Genomic DNA, 15,119 nt, shown 5'->3' with positions numbered 1-15,119 from the left:
ATCAAGGTCTACAAGGTTTACAAAATTTTGGTTTTGAATGTTATTAGGTCTGCATTTACTTTTCACCTTATTGGTTTGTAAACCCTCGGTGTCCTGGAGCTCAAATCTCAGGTCTGGATCTCACTAATGGCAGCTTCTATAACAGCCTCATTTATACTCAGAGATCATCTCATTTCAAGCATCAAATTTCTGTGTGGGAATGGGCTTCTCCCATCAATGAGGAATATAGGTCTTTCTAGAACACAAGCTGGGCACTGCACAGTGCTTTGGCTCAAAATATGAGATGTTTAGAGTTTGCCAGTTTTCTTCCCATATTTATTGTCTCAAGGCACTTACACTCAAAGCACTTACACTCTTATGGGGAGCTGCATTTACTGCTTTTTGTTTACTGCTTTATATTCCTTATTCTTGCACAAGTCACTCTAAAATACATAAACCAACATGATATTTTTCTGCAGCAAATTCCAAAACAAACAAAAGCCTCCACACAAACCCCCTCCAAAAAAATCTCTGAAGTTTCAAGCAGTTTTCTCACTTTCAAATGGACTATAAGTATTCTTCCAAATAAACGTTCAGGTTCATCAAACTGTTTGTTCCAGCCCTCCACTGCACTGATTGCTTCTCATTTGCTTTGCACTGGTGTTAAATTTTGTATGTCCACTTCTGTGAGTTCTGCACAGCATTGCAATGTCTGCTGATTCAGAAGGTAACAGGGATTTTTTTTTTCCAGGTCAGTAAGTTTAAGCTTAGGGTTCAGCGTACAGGCTGGTGATGTTGAAAGACCAGCTTTACAGTTTCTGACCTAAACAGGAAAGTCAGTCTATTATCTGAAAGGGATAGAAAACACAGGATTGGGAGGTAAAGCAGTGGTCAGGCATTCCTTCAGTAAACTTTTGGAAGACTCGCTTGCATTTGGAGTTTGGGAGACACAAGGTTTCAGCTTTGCCAAGCTTTTTGCTATGTTGAATCAAAATTATATTTATTTCCCATAAGCAGAGATGTGTTTGAATTGTTTCATCCTTCTGAAGCTTTAAAAAAAATGTTCTTGCACCCAGGCAGCTGCTGACTGTCAAGTCTTATAGGATGATGATTTAAATATATTTTCATAACTCAGATCATAAAGGTGTAGGCATATATATAGGAACATATATAGGTATATTTGTATAAATGTAAATATGTATGACAGGAATGCAGCTTTTCAATTCATGTTTACCAATGATCTGGACTCTGGCTTTGTGGCCACAGAAGGGGAGTTTGGAATATTTATTATATTCATGCAGTCTTTGAGTTGGAGACCGAGGATTGTGAGATCCCTGCTGTCCTCCACAAGAAAGGAATAGTGTGGGGATGTAAAGCATGGTACCCACACTACAGAACTATTCAAAGGGCACATTTTTCTCAAAAATCTGTTTTCCAGGTCATTTAAAGCTCATCCAGCCATAATGCTCATGTACAACACTAGGAAGCCACTGTTAGCTGAACCCAGCAAGAAATGGGGAAGTTTCCCAGGAATCCCTGTCACAAGCTGGCAGTTCTGTCTCTGCACAGCACTCAGGGTGACAGCAGAGCATCTCCCAGGTGTTTTGTACTCCCAGAACCAGGGTGAAGTATGAAAATGCTCTGTACATGTAGGGATAGGGCAGGGTGATGCCACAATCCCCCAGCCACATGAGGAGCCCAGAGCACAACTCTGAAAGCCTGGACTGCAGCCCTAACTGCAGGAGCATCCTTCTTCTGCATAAATAAGGAATCTTGTTGGAATAAAGCTTCATGAGAAATGTAAATTTGGGAGAAACTGCCTGATTTCTATGCTGCTGAGACTTTCTGTGCAGTAGCACCATATGCCAGAAAAAAACAAAAAAAACAAAGCAAGAGGAAAGTGCAAACCCAAACCTGCTTCTCAACAGCAAGGAAACAGAACATTCCTGTCACCAGTCTCATGCTCAGGGGCAGTTTTGATCCCAGGGACAGTAGCAAAGGAAAGGCAACACCACTGTGTGTGAGACACACATATCTTATGCCACCCACTAAATCTTCACAGAAACTGAGAGACACCACCCAAAATTAATTAAAAAAAAGCCCCAAACCAACCAACCAACCAACCAACCAACCAACCAACCAACCAACCAACAACAACCACAATGACAACAAGCAAACAAAAATCCCCACAAAAACAAAAGAAACCCCCACAAACAAACAAAGGGTCCCTAAGAACTTTGGTTAATCTGGAAAGTAAAAGTGGCTATGACTCCTTCCTCACTTCCCCTTTTGCGACAAAGAATGTCAGGAAAAAGACAAACTGAAGTCAGGAAGCTGGAGATCTCCAGGCTGATATATTTTTTAGGCAGCTCTTGCTATGCTGCTCTTGTGAGTGGCCATTTCTGAGCATTCAGCCCCCTAATCTGGCCCTTCTTTTTGGTGGCAGTCTGTCTGCCAGCACAGCATGGTGTAATCCATAAGGAGAAATACTTGGAGGCAGAAATATGTGGATGGATGGGACCCAGCAGAGTCTGAACAGAGGAAGCCACATGAACAGCCCTGCCCCAGGTGAAGAGCACCCTGGCAGGTGAAACCTTCAGAAACAGCTGAAGGTTTCACCGACTTTGGCAGCCTTGCCTTCCCAGCTTGCCAGGATCAGCAGAGGGGAGTGCACAAGTGCTGGGATCAGGCTCAGGAGTGGAGGGGAGGGAGGAAGTGACCCTCTCTGGGTAACACAGCCAGAGCTGGGCAGCAAAGCCTTGCTGAAGGAATTGAAGGAAGCTGGATGTGGAGGGAGAAGGGGAGCCAAGAACATGGAGAGGTGAAGGGAATCAATATCATTATCTCACCAGCTACCCTCTGAACCAGAGGAAGTGTGGCTTGCAAGCACTAATGCTGGAGAGGAGAAGTGCAGATCTGAGGGGACCAGAAAAATCTATAATATTCTGGCAGTGCTAATGGAGAATGGCATTTGCTTCTTGGAAATTTTTCTATAGCAAAAAAAATTTTTGATTTCTTTATAGAGACAAAAGGACATTTTTTTACCTTTCTCCATCCTTATTTTGGTTGGTAATAGGCTGAAATTTAAAATTAAGAAGTCAAAGAAGATAGAAATGCTTATGTTAAGATAATTTGCTTAAAATCTTTTAAGAGCATGTGGAAATCAGGGAGCTTCTTTTCTGTATTTTAACTGGACATTCTAACAGAATCTATGGGTCCATTATATACTATTTCCCAAGTAGGATTGATGGGATTTTAAACCAATACCTTCAGGGCTAAGGGATGAGTACCTTTCACTTGAAATAAAGGAATAGCTGCTGGTATTATCTGTTGTAGTAAATTGTTCATGTTGGCCACTTCCTTGAGCTTGATGAAGATTGATACACTGACAAGTAGGCAACACTAGGGGAAGCAGATATTTCCCACTGCCTGGCACAAGGCTGTCATCCATGCAAAATAAAACACTTAATATAATCATTAATGAATGATTAGTCATTTTTTTATTATAGTCATTCCATAATAATCATTAGTATGAATTAATACTGCCTCAGGGAGCACATGAGCTATGAGGAGCTTCTCAGCTCTCCTCAACTGATAGGAACAGACTTTCCTGCAACACATGGAGGTGTTTGGTTACCTGAGCTGCAGCATTTGCCCCTTGCTATGGCACAGACATGGCACCCAAAATTAATGTGAGGACCGATATGAAGATATGGAACCGGTTAATTCCCTATGCCCTGTGTAATTTTTCTTTAATTCTACTCCAAAATCAGATTACCTGCTGAATACTTTTTTTTTTTTTTTGTGCCTGATATGTGCATAGGAAATCCTTCCCATTAATCTCTCCTTCCTGTGTGTGAGCACAAAGCCAACAGAGCACCCTGTCCCCAGCTCTCACACCCCAGCACCGTGCACGTAGGCAGGTGAGGCTTTGCTCAGCCTGGGGTACTGCTAGAGTGTGATTTCCTGTAGTTTCTAAAACACCCCTAAGTCCCCATCAAGCTGTACCTCATGCAATATTTGTTTAGCTCAGGGAATGCAGAATTGCCCTGACTTGCGTGAGAGGCTGGGAGCTGCTCCCACATAGCTGAGACGGGGGGAGGACCTTGTCAAGGTGCAAGCAGCTTTGCACAGGTGACCTGTTTGGATTCCAACCAATTTCAGATCTCATTTGGACTTTTTTTTTTACTATATAAAGTACAAAGGAAGGAGCAGATCAAAGAACTTGAGGCACAGGTCTGAAAATGGACATCCATTCACTCTAGGGAAAAAAAAAATTACATTTCCCTTACATCCCTTTACAGCCTACATGGAACACTTTCCAAATCAATCATTTATGGGTTTTAAGAGTGTCCACAATTCAGGATTTTTAACAGTGAAAACCACCTAAGATTGTTGGCAATGTGCCTGTGTTTATGTTAGTGTTTTTTCACCTGATGATCTGTGATTCTATGAATTAAAAAGGGATGTTCTTGAGCATGGAGAGGAGGAAAAAAAAAAACCAAAAAACCCAACAACAACAACCAAAACAAAAAACCAACCAACCAAAAACACAAAAAACCAACCAAACACAAAAAACCAAACCACCAAACAAATATAGTGTTAATTTTGAAAGGAAAAAGTATGAAAAAAAATCCATGTTTATTGTTACAGAATTTGGTTGAGTTTTTTCCCTCCCATTTATTGTTACAGAATTTGGTTGGGTTTTTTCCCCCAAAAAGCAGAATTTTAAATTTCACTTTGTTCAGTTGTTTTGAATTTGAATATAAAATATCTTTTAAGAAAATTATGATGAAATGTTTCCGTGATGAAATGTTATGCTGTATAATGTATATGATGAAGTCCATTATTATAAATTAAAAAGCATTTACTGAGCATCTGACATTTTACTTCTTTTTGAAATTATTATGTTTATACTTTCTCAGTTGTGCAAGATTAAGACATACTGATTAAACACTTTTTTTTTCAAAGAATGATACAAATGTTTTTTACGTCTCACACTCAATGGTCTCCATGATAGAACTGTAGTGATTTATATCAAAAGGAAAACTGACCATTAATGATATCTTGGCATCTCATGTAATCTGTTATCAAAAATTGTTTAGACTGAAATAAAACCTCTTAAAATACCACATATATCTTGGAAGAGATAATTATTTAACTAAATCATAGAACTACATAAATTATCTTTCCATCTTATCACATTTTTATGTTAAGAGCAAAGTTTTCCAATGTAGGAAACACTTTTTTTCATCCTATCAGTCATACTCTACTGCCCTGATGGAGATAGAAATAAAGCTGTAATTCTGAAAAGTTATTAATCCATTTGCAGTGCTTTAAAAATGGAAAAATAATTATAGATTTTTATTGGGAGGTTAAAGAGTATTTTATGTTTTGCAGTTTTCTCAGTCACTTTTTCAGTTTGCATGGGTTCAATTTGAGTTTTACAAGCTAGTAATGAATCAAGGAATATAGCTGATGTTATAACTTCTTGAAGTTTCATTTTAAAATATTTAAAATCATGAACTTCTCTTTTATCAAGGTCCTGACAAAATATCAAAGTGTCAGGGTTTTGAGGTAAAATTCTAAAAAATATTTTCAAGCTTTCAGGATTTTCTCTTGTTGGCCAGAAGAAAGTGTAACACGCTTGAAAATTATTCTGCACTTGTAGTTCAAACAACTTTTCCTAACAGATTAACAATTAATCCTTTTCCAGAAGTATATTATGATCCATTTCTGCAAGCACTTAAACCAATACCACAAAACCTGGGGCTTGAAATACTTCTGGAAAAGATTTAATGGTTGTGTCTGACCTGCAAGCATAAATTGAAGTTGCCTAATCCAGGATCAAATATTTCTGTGATTGCAAATTGAATTCAGGTTCCATAGAGTTCATTAAAAGTATGTGTTACTTGTTTATAAAGCAGTGTTATTTGGTTAAGTTAGTGTTATTTAAAAAAAATAAAAAAAAAAGCAGTTTTAGGAAAAAGATGGAGGGTTTGTCAGTTCCTTATTTTCATTTTTTAGGAAGCCTATACATAAGAAAAAATACTGCAAAGTAGTAATAAAATCACTTCTTACAAAACAATCCTCTTATAGAAATTCTTCCTGAAATTCTATTTAGACATCTGTTCTCCACAGGGTTTGTTGTATGGTCTTTCTCTGTGGTTCTGATATTTTAAATACGATTTGTAATGCCTCTTTTGAGCAAGGATATTCTTTTATTTTGCAGAACTTCCTCAGATTTTTGGGTTGGGAACTTTGGGACGCAATTGTTGATTTTTTTACCAAAAAAATTCTACCAGTTCTGAGGCTTTGAGTCTTGTGAACATTTTTCACAGACAGAGAAGGCGTAGGAGCAGATCTGGAGCATCTCCCAACTTGTTCTTGAGCCCTCAGCAGAGCTCTACTGCTTTCAACAGCAGCACCACCAAAATCCCCCTGCTCTTTCAGTGCTTCCAGCCCAGGTCCCAGCCCTCCTGCTCAGGGCAGGGGCACTCCCAGCTCAGGGCTGGGGATGGGAGCAGTGGGAGCCAGCCAGGGTGTCCCTGCTCTCTGCAGGTTTGCTCTTCAGGACGTTTGGATTCACTGCCTGCAATTCACTCTGACTTCTGCTTCACCTCAGAATATGTCTAGAGTGATTTTCCTTTCTTTTTATTTTTTTTTTCCTTTTTAATTGGAAAATGGCTAAAAGTTCTCCCTGACCTTTTTGTCTTGCTGGCAGTGCCCCTGCCTTTCTATTAATAACAGGCTTTGGGGAGTGTTTCGTCTGCCCTGGCAGCAGAACTGCTATTTCTTACTCAGTTTGGTACCTGCAATTACAGTACTTTTCTGAAGTGCAAAAGACATCTATAAAAATCAAACCCATCTCCCTGCTTAGCATCAGGCACAGTGCAGCAGCTCACTGCTGCTTCCAGTAGGTTTTCCATCTTTTCTTCAGAATCCTGCAGTGATCATCAGCAAAGGCTATGCTGTCAGGTGAAGGACCCTCAGTGAAGTGGCAGGAATAAAGCACATCACCAGAGAGAGCACTGAGCTTGGCTTGGATGTTTGCTGGTGTCTTGGTTAAGTGTCCTGCATTTCCAAGACACCTTTATAGAGAGAGATCATCCTTGAAGACAGTGCTAGTGGGAAGCTGGAGAAGGAATTCTCCTCATTTCCTAGGCCCTGATTTCTTCATTTTGGATGGACAGTACCAGTGAGGCTGATTTCCTGTACCTGCTCTCCATGGGGTCTGCAAGGCTTTCAAGAGGTCACTTGATAACCTGGAGTGTCCCAAAGACAAATAAGTGTTAGTGGGATGGTTTAAATGTAAGAAGCTGTTGTTGGTGCATCAGGGAGCATCTGCAGTTTCAGGGTACTCCCTGAGAGGTCAGTGATATTCTCTCTGTGCTCTCTTGACTCATGTTTAGAAATACTGCTGCTGGTCACAACTGGCTGCATGTGTTGCCAGGCCCAGCAGTGAGTGACCTTGCATGCAATGAATTTATTGCTGTCAATAAATTAAAAGCCCATCTCACTTTTTCCTCCAGTCTCTCTCTCTTCCCAGAGGGTCTTTCTTTCCAATTCACCCATGGGGGAACCTATCCATTCATTCATGAGCAAAACTTACATCATGTCATGCCATTACAGGGTTATTTTCATCATGCAAGTCCACAGTGTTTTTTATGGGAACAGAGAGTTTCTGAACAGCTTTCTTGGGGGGAGCCCAATGTGCTTTGTTCTCATCCCACACCCAGGCAGTCCCCTGGTGGGGAGCAAAGGTGCATTAGCAGGTCACCAAGATCCCTGATCCTTCCAAGCCTTTTATTCCAGGGTTTCTGTCCATCCTTGGGTTCCCCACCAGCCTCAGAGCAACCCTTCCCCAAACCATGCAGCCAGTGGACCTCTACTCCCACCCCAGAGCTGGTCCCATCTCCAGCAGCACTGCACCATCCCTATCCTTTAATCCCAGGTGGCAGAGGCTGGTGCCCGCTGCCTCCCCACCTGCCTGCTGCTGGCAAACAAAGCTAATCCCAGGAGAGCAGAGTTATGGATGCAGTGGCTGCAATGAGCAGTGAATTGACTGTGAACCTGCTCTGACTGAGCCTCTGCCTGCTGATAATCTGCACAGAGAATTTGTTTTCTTTGGGTTTGTGTTTTCCACCAGCCTCTTGTTTTCTTCCATGAATTCCACATTGCCTCTTGTGTTTTACCTTTCCTGGCAAAACTGTTTCTCCTCATGACACACAGCTCTCCCCTAGGGCTGGTTATGTAAGGTATTGCTGCTTGGTGTTTGTACAACCCTACATCTTGATCCCCTGTAGAGAGCACATTGTGTATCCTACTGGCAGCAAACAAAAGCAGTTTCCTATATAAAATACACAAGTCTTGCCTCTGTGCTTGCATGTTTAGGCAAACACCCTCCTCCTTTTCGGGACACAAAGGAAGAACACGATCAGTACCTGCCATCCTGGTGATGTGTGGATCCAAATGGCAAAAAAAAAAAAAGAAAAATAAAAGGGAAAAAGATTCTCCTTATAAGGAGGAAAGGCTGCTCTTCTCTAGTCTGTGTTGTATATATAACTTTCACACTTCTCACTCTCATACCATTTTAAATGCAAACAGCTCTTCCAGCCAGCAGCGTCACAGTTGTTCCAAGGACAAACACATTTGTTTTGTCTTTAAATGAATGTATTCATCCTGAGTGGCAGTGCAGGGGCTACCTCTTTCTCAGGAGGCTCCTTGAGGTTCAGCTAGCGAGATGGAGTAACACTTCTGCTAAAAAGGAAAGAGACAGGCAAAAATTCCACCTCCCAACCCCCCTGCTCCAACTGATCTGAGTGTTTGACACACTCCCGTTGTGGGTAAGGTGTAGGTGTCCTTGCAGGGGAAAAAAAAAATTATAAATACCTGCTTTCCTCATTATCTCTTCCTCTCTGTGCCTGGCTGATTTGTGCCTTCCCCTCTCCTGCCTCCAGCCTTTCCCTAGACACAAGCTTTATTTTATGTAGTTGCATTGCACTTTGGTCATGCAGGTAATGGACTGAACCATATCAACAAAGCCAGAACTGCAGCTATTCAAACTCTGCCTCTTGGGGTGGGCTGGGTTGGGTTTTTGGGGGCAAGGGGGTATTCATCCTGCAATATGCAGTGTGGTCCATGCTGGTGAATACATGCATGACAGCCAGGGTGGCCACAGTGCCTTGGAGCAGCTTGGTTGCATCCCCTTGGGATGAACATCCCTGTGAGTCCTTGGGATGCCCAAGCACAGAGTGCATCAGCTTCTGCCTAGACCAGAGTGAAAGGCCACTTGCAGGATTTCCTGCTGCTTTCTTCACTTTTTAAAGTCCAGAACAAGAGGGCTTCTGAGCCCCTTTATGGAACAGATGGCAGGGATGAGAGGCTGTCTGGGTGATGCTCAGTATCAAAGTCAAGGGAAGGCCTGGCTTTGAGGCTGGAGTCATGGTTTGCCCTGGGGGAGGAAAAGAAGGAATGGTCCAGGCCAGCTGCATAGATTTGTTGTCTCTCAAGGAGGGGATTTCTAAGTGAACAGAAGCTGGGTGGTGCAGAGGTGAAGGAGCTTGGTAAAGCTCTGAACATGTGGGGAAGGCCAAGACTGGCAAGGATAAGTGCAAAGGAAATAATTAATCCTTAATGAACATGTGAGTGGGAGGCTTAAGGGGATGGCTGAGGAGGGATGGAGCAATACCGGAGAGGGAGAGGTTGGGAATTCAATGAAATAGCAAAAGAGTTACACAGAGCAAAACACAAAACAAACAAAACAAAACTTTGCCTTGCCATTACTGCAGATTGCTCCATTATTTTCCTACCCTGTCAAACACTCCCTGCAACAGCCTCCAGCTCCTGGCCTACCTTCCAGTTTCTACAGTATCCTACAGCAATGTTTCCCAAATTGCAAGGTGCAGCCCCTCCAGGGGAGGAAGGGGGACCAGAGCCCAGAGGGAGAATGAGAGATGCAAGAAGCCTGTGAATTCTTCACTCATTCACTTTGCAACCTCATTCAAGCTCCCTGCCTCTGAAATCAAGGCCTTCACAGGAAAAATTCCAAACCATTCATTTTCATCCTCTATCTAAAACCAAACACATAGCAACAACAATAACTATATTTATATATATATACCTAAATATTTATTTTGATACAGGCAGTGAGAGGCCCTTCTGACCAGCCCAGTTCCTACACCTGCTGAAAGGTGGCACAGCACCTGTGCTGTGCATCACCTGAGTGTCTAAGCCACACAGCCATACTGGTGGTGTGGCTCCTTGAGCAGACATCCAGCAGCAAAGCATTGTCCTCTCCCATCTGCATTTCCTCTCCTGAAGATGATTGTGGCTCTCCTGCCATCCCTAACGTTGGCATTTTTTCCTCATTTTTAAATCACAATCCCCTCTCCATCCCATGTGACACCTCATGTGACAAGATTAATCATTAGATCAGTAACTTTTTCATTTTTCTACCTTCATGTTATAAATCTGTTAGAAATGTCTTACATGTTTCATTGTGTTGGGAGGATGGGATTGTTAAATTTCTACTGTCCTATTCTGCTTGAGAAACTGGAAGCTTGAATACATGAAAGGTATCAGACCCAGTTAGTGTCAGGAGCAAGATCTGCACCCTTTTTCACCAGCACTCATTGCTTACAGACATGGAGTGAAGTGTGGCTTACATTTCTCCCACTTGTCTCCCAGATTTTTGGAGTGTCAGATCTGATAGACCCTTCAGGCATTCTGCTTTTCCACTTATTTTCCTCTCCTTTAAATTCAGTGCAATCCTGGCATTGAGACATTCAGTGGGTTTGGTGGGAACACATCAGAAACGTTCTCTGCGTTCAGTGCCCGCTTCCATCTGCCTCTGCTCGAAAGCAAATGTTCCTCCACATGTTCTCCACCTCCAGCACCATGAGAAGGGGTGGCACATCTCACTCTGAGTGCTGCTCACTCCTGCCCTGGCTGTGGCAATGCTCAGGGGCAGCAGGACCTGCAGAGGAGCAGCTCCTGGCAGGCGGCTGCTGCTGCTCTGCAGCGCACTCCAGGGTGAGTTGTACTGCTTCACACAACCAAAATCTGCCCAAAGGGGGAAAAACCCACAACTTTGCATAAGTGCTACTGGGAACAAACACAGAATTGAAAACCAACCAGCTCTGTTCTGTTGCCATTGTACTGCAGAGGTTTCGTACCTTCTCGGTGAGTTCTCATGGGCAGCTCCTTGCAGCACTGACTCCTCTTTCTTCACAGCACAGACAACAAACTCCAACTCTCCTCTGGACCAGCTAACCCACTCTTCTATAGCACTCTTCCTTACTAGTCACAGCTGTGGCCTATCAAGGGCAGGCCTGCTCCTAATCTTTGGTCATTAGTACAGCTGCAACTCCTCAGGGGCACGATTACCTTCTGCACCATCCTTATTTTCTTACATTCTATCCCCCCACACTGTTCCATCACTGATTTATTTTTTTTTTTAATACATAAATTTTCTGCAGAACTGTGTGTGATCTCCCACCTGCTAATCACAGATTTCTTACATGGGTGGAAGGCAGATTTCAGTTCTATCAGCATTAATCTGGAGCAACTGTATTGATGATCTTACAGGGAAGATTGATTTGGGTTTGTTTTCTTTCTTGCTGTGAATCTCAAATGTCATCTTAAATGGAAATTTCTTTCTATATTTAGGATATTTTTTTCAATACTTCCAAGAGAATTCTGGGTTTTTTTAATCTCCAATTCCACTCAGATTCTATTGGCTTTACTAGTAATCATCTGTCTGTAAATTAATTCTCTAAAAGGTGATTTTGTCTTTTCTTCTTCTTTTTTTTTTTTTTTCCAAGATGTGAGATAAAGTTTTGGTCTAGAACAGCACTTGTATCTGATCCAGTGGCAACCCACATTCAAACACAAGGATTGAATGGGAGATGAGACTCCTCCATGGTCAAGGAAAGCTTGGATATGGATCAGGCTTCTAGATCCACCTATAATGAGCTTTTTTTTTTTGTTATATTGGCCCAGAATGCTGCCCCTGACAAGTGACACTGAAGTAGAACTTCACAGCACAGGCTCCCTCACCTGCTGCTAGCACCAGTCACTGCCAGCTGGGCACCTCCCAGCTACACTCAGGTGTCTGAGACATCCTCCTCCCACCCACCCTGCTTTTTCCCGCTTCTCTGTGTCTCTGAGGATGGGCAAAAGCAGCTCCAGAGTGACCGTGGTGATTTTGTGGAAGTTGGATGTCAGTTTTCCTTTCCCAGCCACTGGCAACTTGGCCAGAGATCACAGTGGATTAAAAGCAAAGAACTTTTTTCTCCTGTCCCCATCCTTAACAGGCAGCAAAGGACACACATGCTGCTTTCTCACCTCTGGTATTGCACAGTTCCTTAGAGTTTCCAGTAATTACTGATTTTCTCTGCCAGCAGTGGCAGATGGGAGGCTGCAGACCCAGTGATGGACTGTGGGAGTGTTTCATTGATATCGTGGGAGAATAATTGCTTTCCCTAAGTTATGGAGTTATGGTTGTTTTTGTACATTTTTTTTTCTATTTTTTCTTTCAGATATGCACCAAAGAACAACCAATGGGAGGAAAAGACAGAACTGAAGGCATATGGTATTTTCCTGCTGTTTGAAGTGTATCTTAGACAATCTATGTGGCTGTAGGAAGCCCCATGGGCCACAGGGTTGCCTGCTTTTAAAATGGGCATCACAATACTTAACAAGGCCAAAACACCCTGAGCAGCTTGGGTGGAAAGCACTTTAGGGCTGTGCAATGGGCAGCTGCAACATTTGCCTCAGAAAGAGGCCATATGCTGTCCTCTCTGCTCTGCACTCTGCAGCTCTGGCCATGGAAAATAATTACAAGTGAAGACCTTTTTTTTTTTTTTTTTTGCCTGATTTTGATTGCCTCAGGATCAGTCCTTGTATCTTGAATGGCCTCATGAGGAGTCCCAGCCTGTGTGACTCTACGAGCAAGGGATGCTCTGAAGGACCAGCATCAGCAACACAACAATAAAGCAAAAATAAATGTAGAATAAAATGCCAGGGGAAATCCTCTCCTCTCACCTGCCTGCAGAGGTGTTGCTGTTGCTGCCACTGGAGCAGAAGGGAGGGCTGAGGACTCAGCACTGAGCTCTGGTGTGGCTGGGATGCAAGAGCAGAAGTGCTGGGGCTGCCTGGGCAAGGGCAGTGAGCAGACACTGCTCTGGGGAACTTGTCCAGCCAGAAAGGCTGAACTCCCACCCCCAAACCTGGATATTTGTGCTGGCTAAACAATATGGCTCCCTCATGGCCACCCCAGTAAAACATACAAAAATCCATTTCTCTTATTAGCAGCATAAATACAAATTCAAATTTCTAAATTGGGACAGCACTGCTGACCTCAGGCATTCCACTATTCAGAGTAAACTTAAAATCACAAACCCCCCTAAATTAATCCTCTTGATTTTCAATTTTTAAAGTATAACTAGGTATATTTTCTTGGTTTTCTTTGTGTGAAAGCTAAATACTCCAAAGTTCCAGAAGGGAGGTCTGCAGGAAGATATTCTTCAGTGTCTGGGGCTGTGGCTGTGAGACCTCCCCAGAAGTTGTAAGGCTTGTGTTAAACCTGAGAGGTGACAGGATCTCTCTGATGTGACATCCAGATGGAGGGGAGAGTGGTTGCCAGGGTGACACTGAAAATAGAGCTGGGCCTGATCCCTTCCCTCTGCAGGAGCAGCTCCCTGGGGTGGGTTCAGTGGGAGAGGAACTGAGCATGAGTGGGGGATTCATGCACTGCTGGGCACTCTTGTGCACTGGAGGCATCATCTGGGAGAGCCCAAACATGCAGGAGAATGGTTTTTGGGGTTTCAATCCTAAATGCAGAAGCCTGAGTTTTGGATTTGGAAAGTAAATAAAAGGAAAGCATTTCTCCTTCCCTCATCCAGCACCTACTTGGATCTCATGCACCTACATGGTCTCTAAGCAATTGAAATATTTGGGTTCAAATGTAGAAATGTGTTTCAGACCCCAGATCTCCAGAAATATTTGATTAATCATGTGCAATCATATGAAATTTATTTACCTTAAAAAAAAATCCCATAAAGGTTTTCTTTGGAATCATTCTCTTGGGCAACCATATTACCATTATTATTAATATTTGGAATTCATTTTAAATGAAAGCTTTTGTCTTGGGTTGTTTGTGGTTTGTTTGTTTGTTTGGGTTTTTTAGTGAAAAATCTTGAGGTATATTTTCCTTTTTAAAGTTATTTCTCTGCTCCTTGGCTAGTAACTCAGCATTTGCTGAAATTCCTTAGGAAAGGGGCTGCCCTGCCTCCAAGGTGATTTACACTGACAAGAATGTTAAAGGATTACAGATGACTGTAACATACCTGCCTAACATTAAAATCAGGTTAATTGCTTACATTTCACTGGAAGTTATGGATGGCTGCAGATCTGGGTGCTTCAGCAGATACTGGGACAGCAGGGGGTGGTTATTGATAGTTAAATTGCAGTAGAAGTTGTCTGTGTTCAGATGGGACCTCTTTGAGGGAGGACAGAACATTTCTCAAAGCTTCATATTTTCCCAGAGGGACTTTTCTAGCAGAACATGCCTGCTGTTCAAAGGAAATATTCCCCGTACGAGCAAATGAATGAAGAAGTTAGCTTTACAATAGACACCCTATTAGGGGGGCTGAAGTGAAGGACCCCAGCTACATGTGTTTTTGGAAAGCTAATAAAGGCCAGAAAATTATCTGTGGCGTTCTGTAAGGTTGCCTGTGCACAGGAGGCTGCTACAAATCCTGCAGAAGGCAAGAGGACAGAGGCATTGAAAAAGCATAACTGGGGAGTGATGCAGCAAAAATCGAAGGTAGTGAATCTTTGCAGATTTAATTGACAAATTTAAATGCCAGCTTATTTTACTGCGTGTGTCTCTCTCTCTCCCACTCATCCCTTCAAGTTTCAAGTGAGATTTCAAGTGGCAAGTAGGGATTCTGCCCCCTCCCATGAGCAAACCAGGGATGTGAGTAAAATGGAAGGGACATTGCTGCCATGGACAGCTCTTTGTGCCAGCGCTGCAGCACAGGGAGAGCTCGGTCACCCCCTGCCCTGTTCAGTCTCTGTCCTGGGGGAGGCAGGCGGAGGGTTGAGAAGATAACTTGGTTTTTTTGGGTCCCCTT

This window comes from Molothrus ater, chromosome 2 (assembly GCF_012460135.2).
Source record: "Molothrus ater isolate BHLD 08-10-18 breed brown headed cowbird chromosome 2, BPBGC_Mater_1.1, whole genome shotgun sequence".
Classification (NCBI taxonomy): Eukaryota; Metazoa; Chordata; class Aves; order Passeriformes; family Icteridae; genus Molothrus; species Molothrus ater.
Note: the sequence above shows the minus strand (reverse complement) of the source record.